Source organism: Echinops telfairi, unplaced genomic scaffold (genome assembly GCF_000313985.2).
Source record: "Echinops telfairi isolate 266 unplaced genomic scaffold, ASM31398v2 ScPeMD7_11;HRSCAF=52, whole genome shotgun sequence".
NCBI classification, from domain to species: Eukaryota; Metazoa; Chordata; class Mammalia; order Afrosoricida; family Tenrecidae; genus Echinops; species Echinops telfairi.
The window spans coordinates 34275412-34284178 of record NW_022103908.1 but is presented as its reverse complement, the minus strand read 5'-3'; the positions used below and the strand labels follow the sequence as shown (position 1 = coordinate 34284178).

At 40.0% G+C, this 8767-nt stretch overlaps 1 protein-coding gene across 2 annotated transcripts in view; it reads left to right on the top strand.

The window, feature by feature from the left end:
• Positions 1-391: 391 nt before the first annotated feature.
• ELF1 (E74 like ETS transcription factor 1) overlaps positions 392-8767 on the top strand; it is a 104310-nt gene continuing 95934 nt past the window's right edge. For both annotated transcript variants that reach the window (XM_004707912.2, XM_045287131.1), the window contains exon 1: positions 392-468. The gene's annotated coding sequence lies outside the window, so the exon portion shown is untranslated. The remainder of the gene's footprint in view (positions 469-8767) is intronic.

Here is an 8767-nt window from a genome sequence, read left to right as displayed (position 1 = left end):
GACTTTTTTCTTTTGTACTTCTATTTACTTGCTATTTAAAATACTTAAAAAAAAATCTGTTTTAAAGCTATTAGTTTAAAATTTTTCTTTTATTGTTAATTTTAAATTAAGGTAATTCACAGGAATTGAATTAAAAAAAAAATTAAAGGAGGACTTTCTCCTTGGCTCTCTGTCCCAACCTTTCCTCTGCCTCTCTCTCTTTCTAGTGTGTGTGTGTGTGTGTGTGTGTGTGTGTGTGTTTTTACCTGCAAATTTGCATGTTTGACCTAGCAGAATAATTGGGTCCACAGCAACATGGGCGTGTCTCCTTTAGAAACACTTAGTTTCATGTATGACTCATAAGCCGAAGCTCAGACACCACTTCCCCAATCTACAGGAGCCATTTTAACAGCAAAAAAGTTGCCGGATTGCTTTTTATTTTGAAGCCCAAAGGACGATCATATCTAAAGAGAAAGAGGATATTTAAAGGTAACTTGTAACTTGTTAGAGTTCTGTGCGATTGCTTCTGGCTATTTCCCTAAGCTGATAAATGGAGGTTGGTTCTTACCTGTGGAAGAACATGGCCGAATGTTTTCTTTACTCTGATAAAATGTGTGTAGTCAGTCACATGCCTGATTGCACTTTACCAGGGGGAAACAAAGCACTCAAGGTTTGGAAAGTTTTAGGTCTTCTTGGTATAATGTTTTTTATGTTTTGTGAGATTGTTATTTTTCTGTGTGACTTGCACATGAGAGATTATTTTTCTTCTCTGGTATCACAAAACCAAGTAGGTCAAATTTTAATTAAGAACATGTCTAATTATTCCTTTATGGTATGAGGGTTAAGGGGGAAAAAATTCAGGGCAGTAGCTTGGTTTTTGGCATTTTAATTACGGGTAAAGTTGTGGGGCAACTCAGTCAACAGTGTTTATTGCTTTTTTTTTTACCTTCATAAAATTACACTGAACATTTACTTTTGAAAACAAAGCTTAAGTAAAATAAACAGGCATTTAGGGAACATATAAAAGTGAATGTTAATAAAGAGGAAGGAAAACGCAAATGATTCATTTTTTATTTTTATAGAAGCTTAGGGTTGACATGAGAAATCTGTTCCAAGTAACAAACTTAGAAAAATTACCGCTCTTAAGGAAGCATTTAGTATTTTGATATGTGGAAAAATAAAAAAGAGTCTTGACCTTTGTCTACACTATTGCTCTTATATTTTGCTTGTTTTGAATTTTAAAAATTATAAGTGAAAAAATGGCTCCATCTTCTGCTGAGATATTTGTCTTCACTGATATTGTGGAATTTCAGCAAGGGTATGTTCTAGAGTGCCCTGTGGAATTTTTAGCTACTCTGATAAGCTGAGGGTACAATATGATTTTACCACTGAAACTCATTTATGAACGTAAAGTGTGACTGCTGAGTGATTAGGAATAAAGGTATTGGATATAATACTTATGAAGTCAGTTGTTGGTGACTATAGCATAATGCCATTTTGCTAGTTCATTGAGGGAATTTGTGTTATTAACTGAGTGTTTGAAGGGCTATCAGATCAAAGACAAGAGAGTGGGGCAGTAGCTCACTCCTTTGAAATGATTGCTGATATTAACAGATTTCAAATTTTGTGGTTTTACGAAAAGTATGGCAGACATTTTACCAATTCAGCTCCGAGCAGTTTGCTATCATCCTTGTTTGCATATTGCTTGTTAAATCGGCCTTTGAGCTGGCAAAGGCACATTTACTTCTAGTCTGGCCTGTGAATTATCTAATGAAAGCTTCTTGGTTTTTGGTTTTATTTTGTTTGATTTTTAAAGGCCAGATTCTCACAAGAAAAAAATTAAAGATCACATAAATAAAGATAATATTATTATATTAATATAATATAACATAATTAAGATTAATTAAAGACAAATAGGAAAAAATGTTAAAAAATTTTTAAACTAACAAGCTGATACAATTTAGTAGGTACTGGTGATATATTTCAGTTTCTGATTATGTAATGAAGACTGAGGTGTAGGGATTCAAGGAGACAGGAGGGCAAAACAAAGAAGTGGGAATTAAGGGAAGGCTAGAAATAATTCACATTTAGTCCTCCCTGCCTTTTTCTCATGTATGGTTGAATTGAAGTTTAAATTAAGTCATAAGAGTTAAACTAAGAATGATTGGTGTACAGAGCCATAGTGCTGAAAGAAACTAAGGTGGACCAGCTGCCATTTTTTTAGAAGAAAATTGTACCCAGTGATTCTGTGACTTGTCTTAATGAGAGGGCGCACCATTTGGGAGCTGCTCATGCTAGTGTGGGCCAACTCAAACCAAACCCACTGTCATTGCGTCAGTCTGACCCACACTGACCCCACACACGGGAACAGACAACCTCATCGTCCTCCCATGGAGTGGCTGGTGGATTTGGATCTCCGACCTTGGGAGTAGCAGTCCAGTGCTTATCTGACAGTGCCACCACACCAGTGAGTGACTTAGAAACAGTCTGTGTTTCCTTAAGAGTAGATGATCAAACCTTAACTATGCTGCTTGGTGATAGTTTGGTGATCAGGTACAAACAAAGGAAATAACTAGTAATTTTGAAGATGTGTTTATGATAGCTTCTCTTTTCATGAGATGAAGCATTTCATACATTTTTCAATGACTTTTTTCTCAGTGAGACTTTTTTGATATGTAGGACGTTGTCCGTGGCACTCCTTGTCTAAGATAGGTCTAGGGGAGGTGGAAGTAGAAGGGTTTGGGAATTTAAGTTCAATTTTTAGATAAAACAACAGGTTTATATTTAAGCATTCTTCATAGTTTACGAAGGCAAATACTACTTGATGTGATCCCTTGCTCTGCCAGTGTGTGTGCATGTGTGTATAACTTTGCATAGAGTCTTACAAAATTTTAAGGTGTCGAAAGTTTAACATTATACTTATCCTGAAGTTCACTTTCCATAGTTAGTAATCTCCTTCCATTTCTCTTGGTCATACCTTCTCTCCCCTCTCTGAGAGCTTGCTGTATATACCAGGCAGGTTTAGACTTTTCTAATGCACACAAACTTTGTTAACTTTTTAACATGTAATTGAGATGGCTGAAATTTACTTCACATCTGCTTATTGTTTGCTGGTTCTGAAATTTGGATTTTTAAATTTGTATTCCTTGGAGTGTAATTGCGAGTCTCCTAAATTCTAAGATTTCTAACAAATCTCAGATTTCTAACATTCTACCATCAGATTCTCCCAGTGGTTTTTGTCCTAAATGAGTTCTGAGATAGTACACGTGGTTGAGCACTCAGTTGCAAACCTAGAGAGAGGGTGAGAGAAGAGAGACAGACAGACAGGCAGACAGGCTGGCCATTTGAATCCACTAAAAGTGTCTTGGAATGAGCTGGTGGTCTTCACCTGAAAGATCGCAGCCATGGGAAATCCCGTGGAGCACAGTTCTGTACATTGTGAATCATAGTGACCCTATAGGACAGATAGAATGGCTCTTTAGGGTTTCTGAGACTATAAATCTTTATGGGAGCAGACAGATCCATCCTTCTCCTATGGAGTGACTGGTGGGTTTGAAATGTCAACTTTGTAGTTAGTAGCTTGATGCTTAACCCGTGCACCACAAGGGTTCCTTTGAGCTAAGATTAGGGGTGGCAAATCTTTAAAAGGCCTGTGGTTTTCTGCTTAATCCCTGTCTGATTTCTGCACATTATAGCCTTTCAAAGAGAAAAGTCAATAACTACCTTGTAAACCAGTTGATAGGACTACAACTGATGGTGATCCCATGTGTGTCAGAATAGAACTGTTCTTCCTAGGGTTTCCAAGGACTTTATGCTTCAAGGCACTTCTGGGTGCACTTGAACCTCCATCCTTTTGGTTAGCAGTCTAGAGTGTTAACCATTTGCACCACTTTTCTGCCTGTTGTTAGTTGGCATGGAGTTGGCTCCACTCATGGTGACCATTACATGAAACAGTGAATTGTTGCCCAGTCCTGTGCCATCATTATGATTGTTGGTAGGTTTGAGCCCACTGTGACTGTCGTGTCAGTCCCATTTCATTGAGGGCTTCCCTTGTTTTGCTGACCCTCTTCTTTATCAAAGATGAGGTTCTTTTCTGGAAATTAGTCTTTCCTTGTGGTATGTCCAAAATGAGCTGATGTCTCACTATCATTACTAATAAGTAACATTCTGGTGTATTTTTAGACATATTTCTTGTTTCTCTAGTAGTACTTGATATATTCAAGTATTTTATAACAAAACCAATTTTTGAATGCCTGACTGGTCATAGCTTTTTCAATCAGGAATCTTCTACCTCGGCAGAGACTACAGGTTTAAGAGCTGTGAAAAATGATGTATCTGTTATTTAGCTGTTTCAGTGTTTGAATTGCCAAACAACAATAATATTTTGAAACTTGGAGTTCTCAGTAAGTAAAGAAAGTGACTGGAGATTTTGTTATCATTGGTGGAACCTATTTAGCTTCCCTCTCCCTACCCATTGTCCCTCTCTCTCTTCCTTTTAAACTTGTTGTGCGGTGCGTCTTTCAATGTGTAGGGGCTCTAGCCGACCCTTCTTTCTCTCCCTACTTCTGCCTTATTCTCCTTCTACCGCAGCCCACTGCCATATCAGCCATGAGATAAACTTAAACGCATTCGTTTTGTTTTTCAGATGTGAGTAGCCTAGTCTGTATGACACATTGAACTTATGCCCTCTTAGGGTGAATTTTTAGCTCCATCTCATACTGGGGATTATGAGGGGGGAAAAACACTCCCTTCCTGATTTAGAGGGCAGCATTTATAGTCTTTGGAAAATCTTTCTTACTCTGCAAATACATCTTTTTAAAAATGAGTTTGGGGTGTGGGAGTAATTTTGTCTTGAGATGCTTAATTCTGAGTGTTGAGCTTTCTTTGGGTATCTGCTAGCATCATTTATTGCACGTTTGTAGGTCTTGCCTATCACTCCTTCCCTGTCTTGTGGAAGACAGCTAGCTACTCCTTGGCCTTTGTGTGAATGGAAAGAACAGTTCCATCAATTGGATGGCCTGAAAACCGTCCTTGATCTGACTAGAATGTTTTGCAGTAGACTTGAAATGGCAGTAGGTTTGCAGTGGGTGCAGTTTCTCCGTCCCCCAGAGAGAAAACCCTACAGAGAGAGATGTCTCTATTTTCTTTCTTTGTGTTCACTGGTCTGTGGCGAGGTGGGTTCTGCGACCAATGTATTCCTTAGTCATGTGGCCTTGTCCTTTGGAAGAAAAATACCTCACTGTGTTTATCAAATATTAAATGGAAACTTAATTCATTATTAACATTATCTAAAAGGAAATTCATGATCAACTTTTCCTTTAAAACTGAAATAAGCATATGTATATAAAACATGGCAGTTTAAATATTATTTAAACATTGGTGTATTAAATATTTACCAATGTTACAACAATTTAGGCTAAAATACTATAGTTTGCCCAACACTTTAAAAAACTCACCGTCGGGGGTTCCAGTCAAGATGGCACCAAGCTGGACCAGAGGATGTACACTGGTACAGATGGGAACTGAAAACACAAGGAATTCAGGACAGATGATCCCTTCAGGACCAGTGGTGTGAGTGGTGATACTGGGAGGGTGGAGGGAAGGTGGGGGAGAAAGGGGGAACTGATTATAAGGATCTACATATAACCTCCTCTCTGGAGGTCGGTCAACAAAAAAGTGGGTGAAGGGAGACGTTGGGCAGTGTAAGACATGACAAAATAATAATGACTTGTAAATTATCAAGGGTTCATGAGGGAGGGGGAAACAGGGAGGGAGGGAAAAATGAGGAGCTGGTGCCGGGGGCTCAAGTGGAAAGCAGATGTTTTGGGAATGATGATGGCAACAAATGTGCCAATGTGCTTGACCCAATGGAATGTATGTATGGATTGTGGTGAGTGTTGTATGAGTCCCCATTAAAATGATAAAAAACAAAACAAAACTCACTGCCGTTGAGTTGATTCCAACTCAGAGCAACCCTGTAAGCCAGTGTAGAATTGCCCCTGTGGCTTTCTGAGATTGTAAGTCTTCACAGGAGCAGACAGCTTCATCTTTCTGTCCCGGAGTGGCTTGTGGATTTTAACTACTGACATTTCAGTTACCAGATCCACAGGTAACCCATTATACCGCAAAGGCACCTTGCCCAATACCTTAGATGCCCCCAACTCTTGCCTATGCACTGAGCTGCTCTTCAGGAGAGAGGTGAGGCTGTTTGCTCCCATAAAGATTTAAAGTCATGGAAACCCAAAGGGGCAATGGTTCTAGGCTGTCCTGTACAGTTGCTGTGAGTCAGAACTGACTTGATGGCAATGTGTTGACTCTTTTATGATAATTTTTTCTTTATAACTTTGCCTCTTTAAATGTTATGGAAATTGCTCCATAGACTGTCATGGTTTACTTCTTTCACTCAGCACTTGAATGAGACTGTGCTTGCGTAATCTATCTTTATGCTACTAGGGCATTCCATGTTGTTGGTTGCTGTCAGATTGGTCCAACTCATATATACATGCACGACCTTATGTATGACCTGTGTACAACTTTATGTACCACCTGTGTCCAACAGAATGAAACACACCCAGTCCTGTGCCACCCTCAAGAGAGTTCTATTTGAGACCAGTTGTTCTTCAGTCTTCTATATTCGTTTCTGTGCAGTGACTGAAAATATCATGGCGTTGATATGGTGCACCTTAGACCTCAAAGTGGCATCTTTGCTCCTTAATATTTTAAAAAGCTCCTTAATATTTTAAATGGTTTATTGTAGCCCAGACATATTGAGCTTCTAAGTTCATGTTTAGTAGTTCAAAACCGCAAGATGCTCCTTGGGAGAAAGATAGGATTTTCTGTTCCCAACAAGAGTTCGTCTTGGAGACTCACATGGGCTACCCTATCCTGTCTTACAGGGTCACTATGAGTGCGCTTCAACTCAATAGCAGTGAGTTTGGTTTAAGTCATAAGGTGACCAGACGTCCCGCTTTTGGCGGGACAGTCCCGATTTTTAACAATTTTTCCCGTGTCCTGCGGCATTTTTAAAAAGTCCCGATTTTTGGAAAGAATGCAGGACAAGCTAGGGTATACGGTTTTCAGCTGCCATGTAGCTGTTTCGCCAGGATATGAGTGTTCCGCTTTTGTCCCGCTTTACCAATGTTAAAATCTGGTCACCTTAGTAAGAGCTTTTTTGGTAGCAGAAAGCCCTGGTGATGATGTCCATTCAGTCTGCTAACCATGATGTCATCAGTTGAAACCTACCAGCTGCCCTGTAGGAGGAAGAAAAAGGAGGGGTGGGAGGCTGGCAGGCAGGCTGACTGGCCAGCTTTCTGCTCCTGTCACGATTTGTAACCTTGGAAACCCGCAGGGGCAGGTCTGCTCTTCCCTGTATGTGCTATGAGCAGGAATCGGCACAATGGGAGTAGGTTTGGTTTGTAGATTCGTCCAGTGCAAGGGGTCGTTTTATTTCTTCATTGCTGCTGCTACTTGTTGTATTGGTTATAGGCCCCAATAAAATGAATTCCTTGATAGCTTCAATCTTTTCTCCATTTCTTGCGTCCTGGGGATTTGTGTTTTCTTTACATTTTGTTGTAATCCACACTGAAGGCTGTTTTTTTTCTTCATTAAGTGCTTCAAGTTCTCTTTACTTAGGGCGAGCAAGATTGTGTCATGTGCATACTTCTAATCGTGATGCCTTGTTCTTCAAATAGTCCAACTCTCAGATACCAGGTGCAGGGGCAGTGAATTATTTAGTGTGGGTTTTCTAGCCAAACCTCTAACTCTCAACAAACAACCTTACCCTGCCTGGGTCTGGGAAGAAGGTGGGGGAAGATACCGATAGAACTCACCTGTGAGTAGTTATGAGCAGGATTCCTTGGAATGCCATCCCCTTGCATAGAAAATGAGCCCTCTGAGAAGCAGGAGGGAGAATCTCATTGCCGACAAGAGCCAGGAGTGGAGCATGTCCCCTGGACCTGATATCCGGATCTGTGTAGTGGACATCCTGGATCCAGAAAACAGCTATAACCTCAAAGGAGCAGCAGCAGGACCAGGAGCCAGAGCGTGGGATAGAGTGATGGACGTCATGGAGCAAGTAAAACTGAGTGCTTTTGTTAGGGGGCTGGCTTGTAGAGTGGCATGTCTCTGGGCACTGAATTGGGAAGTTAGACTGCTAATCCATGGAAGTGGAGCTGAGTGCCTTTGGGCTGAGGCTTACTGGAGTGGGGTCTCTGAGCACTTAATTGAAGGAGCTGGGTTTGCTGAGCTACGGAGCTTGAGCTGAATGCCTTCAGGTTGAAGCTTCCAATGGAATGATGATCTGGGGGCATTTATTAGCAGGCCTGAAAAAACTTTGTAGCATGGACTGATAACTGAGCATTTCTCTTTGGCATTACAACTTGTTAACGTCCTTAATAAGGCCTTTAATCATGAATTTTGACTGAGTTCTTTGTAGACATTGCAATGGATATTGGAATCTTGAGAACCCTAATTAAGACATCACACCAGGATGTATTTATACTTGTTGCTGACATTAGGGTATTTCCAATTTGTGGAACAACCTAGCATATGTTTTCTGGAACATATGTGCAAGAATTCTCTAGGATACCATCCTCACATTGAGCATGTTGGAAACTTCCCCAACGTATGGAGGTAATAGATAGTGTGAGTACCTCACTCTTTTTTGTTTTTACCACTAGTGACTACTTACCCATTCAGAATCTTTTTAAAAAATCATTTTATTAGGGGCTCATACAACTCTTATCACAATCCATACATACATCAATTGTGTAAAGCACATTTGTACATT